The following is a 15378-nucleotide window of genomic DNA, read 5'->3' on the forward strand; positions in this document are numbered from 1 at the left end:
TACAGGCTTATCAACATTAAAAACAAGATACTAGCAAAGGCACTCTAGCAGGGGTGATCATGGCCCAGGTCCACCCAGACCAGAGTGGATTTATGACAGGCCTCAGTAAATAACGTTTTCTGAGATGACTACACACCACTTTGGTGTTAACAGGAACCGTCTTCTGACCATAGATTGCTAATATCAATAGACTTTGAGAAGGAGTTTGATTTCGTCAGATGGAAATTGATGTTTCATCTACTGGAGCGAATGAACTACGGACCACACTTCTCTCAGTATGTTTCAGTGCTATACTCTAGGCCATGGGGACAAGTCAGAGTTAACGGCAAGCTCTCCCCAAGGTTCTAGATTGCCCGGGGTACCAGGCAGGGGTACCCTCTGTCACCCCTCCTCTTTGCACTGGCTATTCACCATACACAGACAATATTCTACTCTACACAAGTAACCCTGAAACTTTTCTTCCTAGACTGATGCACATACCCCAAGATGAAGGACGCAATGCTGAACAATGTCATACATTCACCCACAGTCACAGGTCGGGACCTAAATCCATCGTTTTTTTGCTCTGCATGTCATTTCAGTTCACACCCAGCCTTATGCAAATCAGTCTTGACCCTGACCCCAAGGGAACAGTCTAGCCCAAACTACCAGGCCTGGTCCTCCCTGGACCGGAAAACAAGCATCCTGGGACATGTTTTGGGGTATCACCCTCAGCAGCCTGGCTAGCTTGAATCTGGTGGTATAGCGAGCACAGGACCCATGTATGGGCATACCCTCCCACTTAGAACGACAAATGCATATAGAGCAGATGATAGACAGAATGCTGAACAATATCAAACATTCAAATCCAGTCAGAGATCTGGGCCTAAATCCATTGGATTTTGGCTCGCCATGCCATTTTAGACCCAGCCATATGCAAATCAGTCTTGACCCTGCACCTCATGGGAACAGTCCAACCCGAACTGCTAAGCCAGGTCCTCCCTGGGTTGGAAAACAAGTGCAAATAGAGAAAAATAAAAAGTCAAGACACCACAGATAAAGACATCTTCAAATCTGCCTTAAGACGCTACCAGCAGCAGATACGAAACCCCAAGCTCACGGGTCTTGCAGATCGCATCAACATCAGTAGTAACAACAGCAAGGAAATCTTCACCATCATCAAAGATTTCACTGTGTCTCCTGCCGCCTTCAGCAACATCAACCCATCACTAGACTTATGCAACAAGTTCTAAGAATTCTTTTGTAACAAAATCACCCCACCAAAACAACAACTTTGAGCCTCAACCAGATCCCGTCACCGTCAAACTCAACTTCCTATCATGACCTGTTACGACTCTGTCGTCCCATTTCCAGGGGGCGCTGTAAGGGGACTGTCGGAAGCCTGGGAATCACCTTGAACACCTATCTAGATTCCCTTGCTGGCTCCTGTTTGTTTCTCTTTTCACCATGGTATACTTGTGTAGTACTACATTTGCTTCCTGGGACTGCAACTCCCATAATGCACAGCCTGGTAGTCAGAAAAGCCCGGATTCTGTTTCCCATTGTTTTCTATGGGAGAAGTCCAGTTGCTCCTTTTCACCGGATCCTCTCCTCCAGGACTTGCAAGTGTCTGAAACTACACACACCTGAGTTCTCTCCTGTGCAGCCCAGCTTGGAACTTCTAATAAGCAGCCATTTCCTCAAGATCCCCGTCATGCATTGGAGTTTGATTCCTTTGTGTTACAGACCCCTTGTCGGATGGTGTTCCAGTTTTTTTCCTGTGCTGTTCCAGCTTGATCCTGTTTCCTGTTTCTCTGCCCTGCTCCCGATTGTTCCAGCCAGAGTCTGCGCCCTATCTCCTAGCCTTGTACCTGTTTGTTTCTTCCAGAACCTGCTCCCTGTTTCTTTGTCCTGCTCCTGCCTTGTTTCAGCCTGAACATGCTCTTTGTTTCCAAGTCCTGTTTACTGCTTATTCCTACTCCCTGTATTCCAGCCCTGTCTTTGCTTGTTCCAGCCAGAAGTTGGCTCCCTGTTTTCAAGTCCTAGTCCTGCCTTTGCTTCAGCCTGTGCCTGTTCCCAGTTCTTGCCTCTGTCTATTAGTTTGTTCCCTTCTGTTTCTGTTTCTTCTTGGTTATTTGTGTATGGTAAGTGTTCTATCAGTCTTCACCAGTGTATAAGTGTCCTCCTTTGTTCTGGGGTTGGCTCCTGGTTTCCAGGAGGCAATTCCAGCCCCCATCCTTGTCCAGTGTTATACATTGTCTTTCGTGCCTAACAGTGACAGTGTGCTATTGCTGTTTTCTCAGGAATCACCACTGTGTTTCCAGCTGGACCCACAAGAGCGTGTCTTGTGTATGTAAGTACTTTCCTTCTTTGTGCTCTAGGGTCCAGAGACAGAATCACTTCTGCTGCCTCCTTTCTATGGGGCTGGCAGGGTGACTATCTGTAAGAGCAAACTGCACAGAGGCATTGACATTCCCTGTCACTGTGGGAGGTTCTGCGCCTTACTCTGTGTACAACCCCAGCATGTTTGTCAATTAGTAATCTGTTTCCTGTTTGTTCACACAGGGTTGCTCTGCTTTTACTTTCCTGTGCCTGTCCATAGCTGTCCTTTCCGTGTATGCCTTTAGCTGCTCTTCTGCCCCAGTATACTACCTCTTTAGAATATTCCGTGACCTCAAGGGGTGTCCCAATCAAAGTCCTGATCAGACCAGCCCGAGACCGTGACAATGACCAAACTCTGACCTCGTGGTTTGCCATAGCCACCATTGAAATTTTTGCTACCATAAGGATCATTCACTCAGGGGCTCCATCTGACCTTGTCCCCACAACACCTCTATCAAATTGGACCCGCTCTGTACTAGTCTGCTCCTCCTTAAAGGATAGAATCCAAGTTGTGAGCCTGGCATCTTCTTCTTCAGAAGCCTGCAGACTCATCAGTGGGTACCTTAACTTTCATCACACAGCCCCACCCTCTTCAACGCGTACATGATCCCTTTGGCCAACATCATCTGCGCACACAATGGCTCTCCTACACAGATAACATGCAACTTATACTTTCCCTATTGGACAAGAGCCGCAACACAACAAACAAGTTCACCACCTGCATAACCGAAGTCATTAACTGGATGAAAACCAGCTATATTGAGCTCAACACCGACAAGACTGGAACTCTGACTGTTGGCCGATCAAACTGGGACCCACACCCAAACCCAGAAGCCATGCCAGGAAACTTAAAATAATCATCAACAAAAAACTGAACATGACCACCCTCACAAGTCAGAACTGCCACTGCATCCTGCTAACACACCTTAAAGATGCTGAGGAAGATCTTCAAATGGTTCCCAAGCAACACTAGAAAAACTGTCACTCATGCCCTAGTCATCAGCAATTTGGACTATGGTGACCCCCTCTCTACTGGGATCACTAAGAAGCTCAGTAGAAGATTTCAAACTATCCTCACCTCGGCAGCAGACTCATCCTCAATCTCCCACACAAAACTCACATCACACCTCACCTCAAGAACCTACACTAGTTCCTGATACACAAATGCTCTCAACTCAAACTCCTCACACATATTCAAGCCACTACAAAAAACTCAGGACCCATCTACCCAAACAGTTGCATCTGCTTCCACCATTCACCCAGACACCTCCGCTCCACTGGACTCCTACTTGCACACATCCTATGCATACAAACAACCAGTTCAAGAGGATGCACATTCTCTTCCATTGCTCCAAAAGGGTGGAACAACCTCCCATTCCACATCAAAGCTTCCTCCGTTCTTCGTGAATTCCGCAAGAAGCTGAAAACCTGTTTTTTCAATTAACAAACCTACCTTTGGCAGGGCTAGGCACACACACCTGCTCAGTGCAAGATACACTTGTGGGTGATAGTGCGCTTTACAAATACACATACCATAACCTAGTCTTTGGTACTTAAGGTTGACATCTCCCCAATATTTTTCTAGTCTGAACAGCATTTTTATGTTAAAGGCAGTAAAAATACTACAGAAAGCATAAAAAACCATTACTTTTCAGCCTTTGGCCATCATAAATGTAAAGTAGCAAATACAGGATTCAGGGGGTTATTACAACTTTGGAGGAGGTGTTAATCCGTCCAAAAAGTGACGGTAAAGTGACGGATATACCACCAGCCGTATTACGAGTCCATTATATCCTATGGAACTCATAATATGGCTGGTGGTATATCCGTCACTTTACCGTCACTTTTGGGACGGATTAACACCTCCTCCAAAGTTGTAATAACCCCCTTAAACTCTTCAAACGTATTTTCAGGTTATCTATAAGATGACAAAATGATTATTAAAGCAAACAGATGAAGAATTACCATATAAAAATCATACAAAAAAACAGATTCCGGTACCAGCTCCTGACACATAAAAAATCTCAAAACATAACCGAACAGTTGATATTTTTAAGTAAGCCTTGTGCTGCTCACATCTGGCACCTAGGAAAAGCCTCTATAATTTCGGCCTTCTGTTGCTTTCTTTCCGAACACCTAGCATTGGTATACCCAGTAGGTTTGGATTTAATTTGCTAACAAATACAAATAACATTTATACCTGTGTAGGAAATCTGCCCTTTTCTGGGTGGTCACCCCAGATTTTTATCCTATCTCTTTTACTGAGCTTAGAACTCCTCTGTAAACATGGCTAAATTGGCTTATTCCTAAATGATGTATTTAACTTGCCTAAAAGTCCCTAAAAAACTATGTAGAATTTGCACCCTGAGCCTGGATGTTAAACGCTACTAGTAGACTGCAGCACCTATTTTCCATTCACCACAGTGGTATTCCAAACATTGATACAGGCCTACTCTTTGTAGCTTGACTGCTGCTGTGCAAGACCTGCTGTGAGACCTTTTGAATGTACCCTTTTTGACAGATAAAAACCTCCCTAATGAACATTAGTAAGTCACCCATATGTAAGCCTTGTAGCCCACAAAGTATGGTCCATGGTATTTAAAAGTGGGACACAGTGAGATATTATTACAGATAACCATGACTTCATTTTTTCTACATTTAATTTTCAGCATCTGGCTGTCATCCAGTTCTTCACCTTCCACATGGAGATGGACAGAGTCACTGATGTTACACTGGTGTTGTTTGATAGGGAGACAACAGCAAGGGTTGTCCTTTATTCCCTGAAGTAGGCAATCATCCAAATATGAAATGATTTTCTTCCAGCATGTCTTTGTTTGCAGCTGTTAGTATATTAACAACAGACATATTGCCTTTGCCAATTTTTGCTTTACTTGTCACTGGATATATAAATTGGAACAAAATTACACTGATACCTGTAAATTCTAAGTTCTTAGGAAATATTGGGGATTAACTGCACAATCACACCACAACCTATGTAACCCAGACACATGTTTCTTTTTACATGTGCTACACTTATTTTACGGTGGTTGCTTGTAGCAGTGTCTGAAAATAAAGCTGGATTTAGTCCACTTTGGCTTTCAAACTTGTTTTGCAATAAGCATGTCTGTCATGCTGTGGAGCAAACAGGGGCACTTTCCTAACCATTTGTTCTTCATTTAATGTTTACAGGTGGTTACCTTGGGTGAGACCCAAATGCCTTAAGGGAGAGTTGTGTTCATGGAATCCATGAAGCTCCAAATAAGAACACTGTTGCAAGGAGTCTGCTTTTGCAGAACTGTGTCTTGGGACAACAGAACGTCAGAATGTAGGGGCTGCGCCACTTCTGCCAAATCAGTACTGTCGCACCAAAATACCTGACTAGCTCACAGTGCCTTACTTACCCTCCTAACCTTACAGAGTGACACGTAATTGTGGCAACTCAAAATGTACAACACTCTAGCCCCCTCTCTTAGGGAACAGTCAAAAACTGGTCAGTTGTTTTCATACATTATCTCATTCATACATATCCATATCAACAGTAAACAAGCACTTGCAATGCAACAGGTCTCGCATTTGCTCGAGTTCGAGCTATTGGCGTTGTAAATGCATAACCGGACTTTTCTTGGTACATAAATTGGTCAACCCTGCTGCATGATTTGGTGCTCTCTGCCACATAATTCTAGTGGCCCTGCACATAACTAAATCTCTTCCATTTACATTCTTCCTGCAGCAAAAAATGAAAATATTGCTATTATTTATTATACTTATTGTTATTATTATATTATGGTCACCCCCCCAATCTAGTATGGGGACCTTGAGATGACTTAGACAGAAAAAGCATGTTGTGCTGACCATTTTGTTGGTGGCCCCATTGCCCTTGTACCACCATACGGTGAGTTATGGGCAAAAATGTTTTGTAAATGGAATGCCCCACAAAGCATAAGGTGTGAGTTTCCGAGTCCAGCGAATACCGTGGTATCTTGACATTAATGCTCAGAACAGCCCCTAGCGGGCACCACAATAAAAATAGTATTTGTAAGAAACATGGTCATGTAACCATATAGTCAGCCCCTAGAAAGCATAACCACATGAAAACAGAATGGCAGAACTTAATGCAGTGTAACCATATATTTAGTCCCTAGAGGGCATAGTGCATTACACATTTTCATGCCTAGCAGACCTACTAGTACAATATTACAAACAAGGCCCTTAAAACACAAACTACTCCCAGCTGTAAAACAGAAGTTTCAGCCATGAGAGAGCTTAAAAAGACACTGAATGGTGGGAAAGGTTAATACTTTGGGGTCCCCCAACCTAGAGTGGGGACCCATAAATGACCTAGACAGAAAGTGTGTGTCATTCTGAACATTTTCATGGTGGTCCCATTGTGTTAGGACCACCACACAGTGAGTTAGGGGCAACAAAGTTGTTTTGTAAAAGGAATGTCTCGCAAAGCATTATGGGGTGAGTTTCTCAGTGCAGCGAATATTGTAGCATCTTGGCTGTAATGCTCAGAACAGCCCATAGAAGGCACCACAATAAAAATAGCATTAGTAAGAAACATGATATTGTAACCAGGTAGTCAGCCCCTAGAGAGCTTAACCACCTGAAAAGAGAATGGCAGAATGTAATGGAATGTAACCATATATAGAGGACATAGTGCATTTACATTTTTAAGCCTTCTAGATGAGTCAAAACTGCCACTAGACGGAAATTCCTATCTCTCTCCAGCAGGTACATTAATCACCAGAGATATCTTGGCACTTTTACGGTTGCCTGAAAACTGTTAGTTATACAAGGAACTCTGCAGTGCTTGTAAAACTGCTGCACTGCTACATTACCAGCGCACAGCAACAAATCCGTCTGACCCTTCCAGCCTCCCGGGGAAATGCCTGATGCCTGGCACAGCCAGCTGACCTTGGCTCTACTCACCCCAATTCAGGGTGTCAGAGTGCTTTACATCATATGTAAAATTATACATTAACAGTAGACGATATGTGTGTAAATCAATGAACCGGATGTGTTACATAATACAGTGAGGGTTACAAGGTGTAGGAGGCACATGTCCTTCATAGCTCCCTGTGCTATATTATAAGGATTACAAGTATTTGCTGCAAGTTACAAAATCATCTGTGTGTTAAAAGCAGTAACACACACGTACCTACATAAAATAATAATCTGGCATCTGTGTGTTACATGATATGCTTTGCAGGAGACATATTATCCCTCATGCTGCATGGATTCAAAACTTGGACTAGAAAAAAAACACATCTCTCCAACAAATGCGTCAACTTCCAGAATTATCTTACCATTATTATTATTCCCTGAGATTTACTGGGCACACAAAGATCCTGTAGCAGGTGTCTTAACCCCATAAGATATTTTCAAATGCAGACTTTGCAACCAATTAAGTAGAAATTATTTACTGCCACATTTCTCCCTGCTGTCATTTTCTTTGTGGCAGAGTTTTTATAAAATAAATGAATAAGCTGATACCCAGATTTTGTGTCGGGTTGTGTAACTTTCTTGGTAGAACCACAATGCAAAATCTCAGTTGCTCAATCGGGGAGTGAACTCAAATATAGCTATGATAGCACTGCTAAATATATGTCTGATGTGTTATGATCTGATGCCACTTCCTCTGAGGTTATTGGTTGTAATGTTGAGTGTAATGTCACGCGTTGTGATGTCATGTGCCATGATGTCAGTTGCATACTGCCTAGCTTGGTTAGTCCTCCAACTTCTTTTTTTAGGACTTGTGACCTGATAGGACAGGTATTTAAATACCACCGGCGGGAAGGGATGGGGCCAAAGGTACTGTGCGCTCGGAGCTTCTCTCCTAATAAAGCATTTTAATTTTCACAGGGTATAACTGCCTTTGGGCCAGATTGCGATTCAATGAAAAACTGATGCCCCATGGAGGGAAGCTTTATTAGATTTCATCCCAAATGTTTGCACAGGAGCATCAATGCAAGCATCTATCGGCCTGTTACATGGGTTTTGTTTTCTTTTCAACGGTTTCTGCTCCCTACTTTAAAAAAATAATTTTATTAAAAACAGGACTTGCGCTTGGGAACAAAGGCACGATGGAAATTCAGATCTGCTGAGACCCGCGACACATTCGTGGTCCAGAGAGGCCGGGAACCTTGGCTTTACTCACCGTCTTCCGAGGCCTACTCCAGCTGTGAGAGGCGTGATGTCACATCACTTTATAAGGCACTGCCACAAATCTGCAAGCTCACTCCCCATTACATTACCCCAAAAGGTGCTGCAAAGAGCGCTTTATATGGCATCCACAGAAGGGGTGTTTTGCATCGAATTAAGGGGGTCATTCTGACCCTGGCGGTCCATGACCGCCATGGCGGAGGGCGGCGGAGGGCGGCGGAAGCACCGCCAACAGGCTGGCGGTGCTTCCTGGGCGATTCTGACCGCGGCGGTAAAGCCGCGGTCAGAAAAGGGGAGCCGGCGGTTTCCCGCTGGCCCAGGGAATCCGCCATGGCGGCGCTGCTTGCAGCACCGCCATGGGGATTCCGACCGCCTTCCCGCCAGCCTGTTATGGCGGGAACGGGTGCCGTGGGGCCCCTGGGGGCCCCTGCACTGCCCATGCCACTGGCATGGGCTGTGCAGGGGCCCCCTAACAGGGCCCCACAAAGATTTTCACTGTCTGCTTTGCAGACAGTGAAAATCGCGACGGGTGCCAGTGCACCCGTCGCACCCCTGCAACTCCGCCGGCTCCATTCCGAGCCGGCTTCATTGTTGAAGGGTCTTTCCCGCTGGGCCGGCCGGCGGTCTTCTGGCGGTCGCCCGCTGGCCCCGCGGGAAAGCCAGAATGGCCGCCGCGGTCTTTTGACCGCGGAGCGGTCTTTTGGCGGGAACCGCTCGGCGGGCGGCGACCGCCGACCGCCGCGGTCACAATGACCGCCTAAGTCTGGAAGTCGATTCCAAAATTATTCTCGAACTCCCAATGCAGTCAAGGTGCATCTACATAGACTAAGAATAACTCAATAAAAAAGGGTGAGGATGCCATATGTAAACATAAAGCTCGGCGTGCCGCGCTGCAACAATTGAAAGAGCTGGAATGACTTGTGCTCCATGAAAACCTGCCCAAATAGGGAAAAGTTGTGGCACAAGGATTAGAGCTGTTGACTTTGGCGTGGAGGACCCAGATTTGAGTCATGGCGTTGGCTCAACATCACTAAATCTCACAGTGCCTACAAAAACATTATCATGAGAGAGCACACAAAGAGCAAATGTAGTGTGAGGGAGAGACACAAAAGGAAAAAAGTAGTTCACCCACAGTGAAGTTTATCACTGATTGTGCAGTAATCCTTGTAGCAGGGTTGGTCCTCAAGGCAGGACATATGTGAAGCATTTACCAACCTCATCAAAGGATTTTTGAAAGGCAAGCCCACAAACAAGTGAAAGTGATGGGCATGAGGTGGGTGTGATTAAAAGCCCAAATAGATAACAACACGTCAGAAACTCAGCACTTGCGCACTGCTATGCTCAGCCTAAAAAGACGCAATGAAATGTGCACAACATATTTATTGCAACTAACACAGTCTATTATGAAGTAAATAAGATGTGATTACAATGCTGGCAATAATTATGAAAATCAGAATAGCAGTTAGAAAACTGTATAATACAAATAGTGCCAGCATAATGCAAATCTAGTGGCCTGAGCCTACCCTGTAATTGTATGTGTAGGAAGGCTTATTATTATTATTTATGATCGCTGGGAGTGGAGAACCCTATATCTCTGTTTATGTAGTCAAGTGGTGCTCAAAGGGAAGTGTAAACCCAGTTTACACAGGTTGCATGTCCCAGAGGGCATCGGTTCTCCAGATGTGTCAGCTCTGCTGGAATCCTCCTCTGTAAAAATAAACACTATGTGGCCTAACTTATAATGTTAGCTTGATAGAGTGAAAAGCTACTGTGTGATGGCTTTGGAAGCCTGAGAATGATTGATGAATGGACAGAAAACAACACCTGGCACTTGTTGTGCCGACTGAGCGGTCAAAGAATGTACAGACAGAACCCCAGGAAAGTAGCTGCAAAGTAAGTGAAATTATAGTGTGTATCAAAAAAATGGCATGAAGGAAAAAATGTGCTATGAACGACAAAGCACGGCAAAGACATCATGGTTTCTAGAATGCTAAGAAATGAGGCATAACTTTAGTGAGCCCATGACATCCCCCATGGATAGAACAACAATCCAAAAATGTAATGAAATAAAAACAAAGTTATAAGGCAAGCAAACTCAACGCAGTATTAAAAGCATAATATAAAAAAAAAATCATTAAAAGTATTTACAAAAGGGCTAGTGAGAATTTTGAAAAATGGGCCAAATAAGTTGGGGTTGGAGGTACCCAAGGTCTCCTCCACCAAGTCAATGGTTAGTGAATCTAGGACGGATTCACTCTCCGCAATCGATTTCTGAACAGCTCTATTCGATAGCTCAAGATGTATGATCCTCGTTATCAGCCGATGCTGAGGAAATGGCTGGTTGTGGTGCCTCTGTGTTATTTCAATCTGAGGTGAGTAATCCTGGTGCCAACGCACCCGTCTCCCTTGTGGGAATAAATTCATACCAAGCATCTTGAAGCAAGTGCAATTTCACTGGAAAACTTCAGAAATGGGTCTTTACTGGAATAATTAACTGATTTATGTCAAAGGGACACCGGAGGCAGCAGAACAGAGGTTGAACACAAGTAAACCAGGCCAGTTGAAATGACAGTGTCCAGTCAAACTCTATTTCCTGTAGTAACAGGGCTCCAGCCGCTGGATCATGCTCTTATGGCACTGCTAGATTGTTAGCAGGCAAGCATTAGCAGGCTTTGGGTAGGCACGTCCATTGTGGAATAACATAAATAGGACCAAAATGACAAAGATGAGGAAGAAAACCAAGGGAATGCCTCCAAAAATATTGGAAAATAATGAATGAATAAAAGTCGGTCCACAAATATGCTGGAAGGTGCTGACCAAGCCAGTGCCTATGATTTTAAAGAAATGTGCTATTCCGGCAGTATTGGAAGCATTAAAGATGTGTGTTACTAATTCGTCGAAATGTAATGGGAAGTTTTTAGATGAGAGTGACTGTATTCCGCTAGACGTCCTTGTGACTTGAAGATTAAAAGTTTCTCTAGTAGAAGTTAATGCTACCTTTTTTTGAAGCAATAAGGTTTTGAGTCTGCTTAGCTTATTGAATTCTCCCTTCAAAAATGGTATGGAAGGCCATAACGAACTGTCAAGAACTGCATGTGTGGGAGAGAAAAGGATGCAATAACAACATTTCCCTAGTTGGGAAGCTGAAACAATATAGGGGATCCCAGCTTTCATTCTGCGACAGTCCTAATCATTTAAAAGTAAATAACTGCCATTGACTGTCATTGGAAAGAACAAGAAGAGTGGGTAAAATTGCAGCAACTGCACTTCCTTTTAAAAAACAGACCCAATTTGGAACAGATGCGTGACATGAGCCGTGAATGGTAACATGTTTGCACACAAGTTAGTGGCCAACAGAAGAGTCACACTCCTTTCCTGTAAGGAACAATTCCCGACCCATCCATTCACAACAATATTAAAAGGGGAGTGACCATGTCTTGTTGATAAAGCACCCTCCCAGGCCTTACGTCTACCCATGGGGAAATGTTTTATGCAAGAAGTGAACTGGAATATTGAAATAGGGAGCGATACTACTCCATGTATTAGCCAAACGGAGGATGGTGTTTCTGCAATGGTAAAGAGTAGTTGTCTAACTTCTGGATATGTAACATTGTGTAGTATGCATCTTTTTGAGCCATAAAATGTTGTTTATGTGTGAGATTAAATGGCAGAAATAGGTGACAAGAATTAAGGTATCGCCAAGGTATGCAACCATTTTTAAGGACCTGTAGTGTCCATCTAAATTGCATAATTAATGTAAGCTGACAGGGAGGAGCCAAGATGGCGGCCGAGAAGGACGCTTAGTTGAGCGCTCCGTCTCGGGCTCGCCCAAAAACATCTGCAGGGTGCTCCCGGGGCGCCATTGCCCGACAGCGGAGATGGGATCTGCCCTAGGGAAGCCGGCCCCCTTCGGCGGGACCGGTCGAAGCGGAACGGAGCGCGGCCGCAGGGGTTCCGGGAGCTTTGTGGATGCCGCAGCGGCCGACCTCGTTGAGAATGCGTCCTGAGGCCCGGCCCACGGGACCGGGCGCGCGGTGAGTGCTTGGCGGTGGGAGGGGCCTGCATCGAGGGGGGACGAGCCTAGACTTGGGCCCTGTTCCCCCCAACCCCCTAACCCCTTTCTCCTCTCCTCACCTTTGTTCTTCCCCCCTACTCTTGCTGGGGGGGAGCGGACGCTGCGGCTCCGGCGCCCCGGCCCTTGGGCGTGCCGCCCAACTCCCGCGCACGAGGTGAGCCCCCAGAGAGGACCTGGGGGCCGCGTGAAACACTCGCTGCCACAGTCCGTGGGGCACCTGCGCGACTGGGCCTAGCCCAAAATTGGACTTAGGCGCGAGGTGCGCCCTACTAAAAGAACCCCCGGCCGCGGCAGTGACACCGGGGGCTTCTGGAACCGGGCCGGTGACTCCTACGTCAAAATAAAGCAGCGTCTACGCGAGCATGACATCAAGTACGCCTTACTGTTCCCCGCTAAATTAAGAGTGTCAACCGATGAACACACCCACGTGTTCACCTCCCCGGAGGATGCCTGGACGTGGATCCACGCCAAAGGGTTCGCTCGCCCCCAGGAGGGCGATGGCACTGGCGAAGACTGGCTAATATCCTCCCCGCGGAAACGTACCAAGAGGCGCACCAGGGGACAACCCACAGAGAAACAGGCCGCAGAAGAAAGAGCCAAGGCCCTGAAAGAAACTCCCCTGCTAACACAGAACTCTTTTGAGACTCTCAGGTCACGCCCGAGGACGGCTCGGAGTCGGACTCAATCAGCTCGGACTCTACACTAACAGATGTGCTAGAGGGTCCGGGGTTTAACCCCCAAAACCTCAGACACACTTTGACTGTGTAACACTGAGTCACCCCTCCGCCTGAACTGATTGCCAAAACTGATGAACAGCGCAGGACAATGTTTGCGCTACTAGATGTGGGTGGCTACCACATCTGTAGCTATGTATCTTTTGAAAAAATTTCCTATTCCCATTTGGCACACTGTTGGCAGTGATGGGGTACGGGGGGGAGGGAACAGCCTACCCCGGGAGCGCCAAATACTATTTGCAGATCGGGTCTGCAGAAAGATGTGAGCCCCATAACGAGCCACATCTGGTTGGTAAAATTGCTCCCCCACAGACATCCACAAGGACACAGTTTTGTTCACACACCCGCGGGGTGTGTAGTTTGTTACGAGTTCACAGTAGGGTAAGGGATCCAGTTGGGGAGGGAAGGGGGGTAATAGTTAGTTTGTACACTGCAGGTCCGCTCATAATACAGGGAACATTGCCGCAACTGATGGGGTCAACCACAGACATGTCAGGGCTGGGAGGTGTCGGCTGGGCCTTAACTGGCGGCAGAGTGTCAGATGCAGTCTCGCACATCAAAACATGTCTCAAACCGCAATCCACATCACGCAGCAATATGAGATAGTCTCCTGGAATGTCAGGGGACTGGGGACGCCGAGTAAAAGATCCCGGGTGCACGCACGCCTCAGGCACCATGGTATACACATTGCAATCCTACAAGAGACCCACCTACGGGACCCCGACCTGCAAGAACTGCGGGGCAAATGAGGGGGACAGATAATAGGCACATCATATTCGGCCTTCGCTTTAGGGGTCCTCATATGGATAGCTGGTGGCGTCTCCTTTCTCCAAACATCCCATAGGATAGACCAGGGAGGCAGGTATGTGGCAGTGGAAGGTCGGCTTGACGGCAGACAATTATCGCTAATCGGGATATATGCCCCCAATAACGCGTCATCTGAATTTCTGGGCACACTCACCCCAGCATTATTGGTGAATCCTTTAGCACCCGCTATATGGGGCGGGGACTTCAACTGTATACCGAACCCGGCGCTGGACAGGTCAAACACCCCCACACAAGCGACAGCTAATAGAAACGCCAGACGCCCACTCCAGACATGGGCTGGCGATATGGGTCTACATGATGTATGGCGTGTGAAACATCCATTGCAAAGGGAATACTCATTCTATTCAATACCACATAAGGTACACACCAGAATAGACATAGGGGGTCATTCCAACCTCGGCGGTAAAAGGCGCTTACCGCCGTTCAGAAGACCGCCATAACACCGCCGCAGCCGCGGTAAACCGCCACGGTCATTCTGACCCACAACAGGCAAACCGGCAAAATACAGACATCCACAAAAGTCCGCCACACCAAAGGGCAGCGAGAAACTGGCGATGACCAAACCTCCACCGTCACGCCAACAGAAATACGCCCACACTATCACGACACACGAATCCATGCGGCGGTCTTTCAACCGCGGTATTCCATTGGCAGTACACACCGCCGTGCTCAAAATACACACACACATACAAAATACAACCACATTGGACAATTCAAAATACACACACCTGAGACACATACAGTACACACACCACTCCCACACACCCAATTAAATATAAAACACACACCCACATCACCCACAAACCTCCACTCCTAGAGATTCATGAACACGCACCGAGAAAAGACATCCGAGCACCCAGACGCCCAATTCACTGTCACCCAGCAATATTTGCACGCACTTCACACAAAACAACAATACACATCACCACACTTAGCACCACACAATCCACCCTGCACATCACCCACACCACCCCATGGCACCACAAAGACACCCCAGGTTCTCTGATGATGAACTCAGGGTCATGGTGGGGGAAATTGTACGAGTAGAGCCACAGCTGTTCGGGGCACAGGTGCAGCACACCACCATTGCCAGGAAGATGGAGCTATGGAGCAGAATAGTCGACAGGGTCAACGCTGTGGGACAGCACCCAAGAAATCGGGACAACATCAGGAAGAGGTGGAACGACCTACGGGGGAAGGTGCGTTCCATGGTAT

The sequence above is a fragment of the Pleurodeles waltl genome, chromosome 1_2, assembly GCF_031143425.1.
Source record: "Pleurodeles waltl isolate 20211129_DDA chromosome 1_2, aPleWal1.hap1.20221129, whole genome shotgun sequence".
NCBI classification, from domain to species: Eukaryota; Metazoa; Chordata; class Amphibia; order Caudata; family Salamandridae; genus Pleurodeles; species Pleurodeles waltl.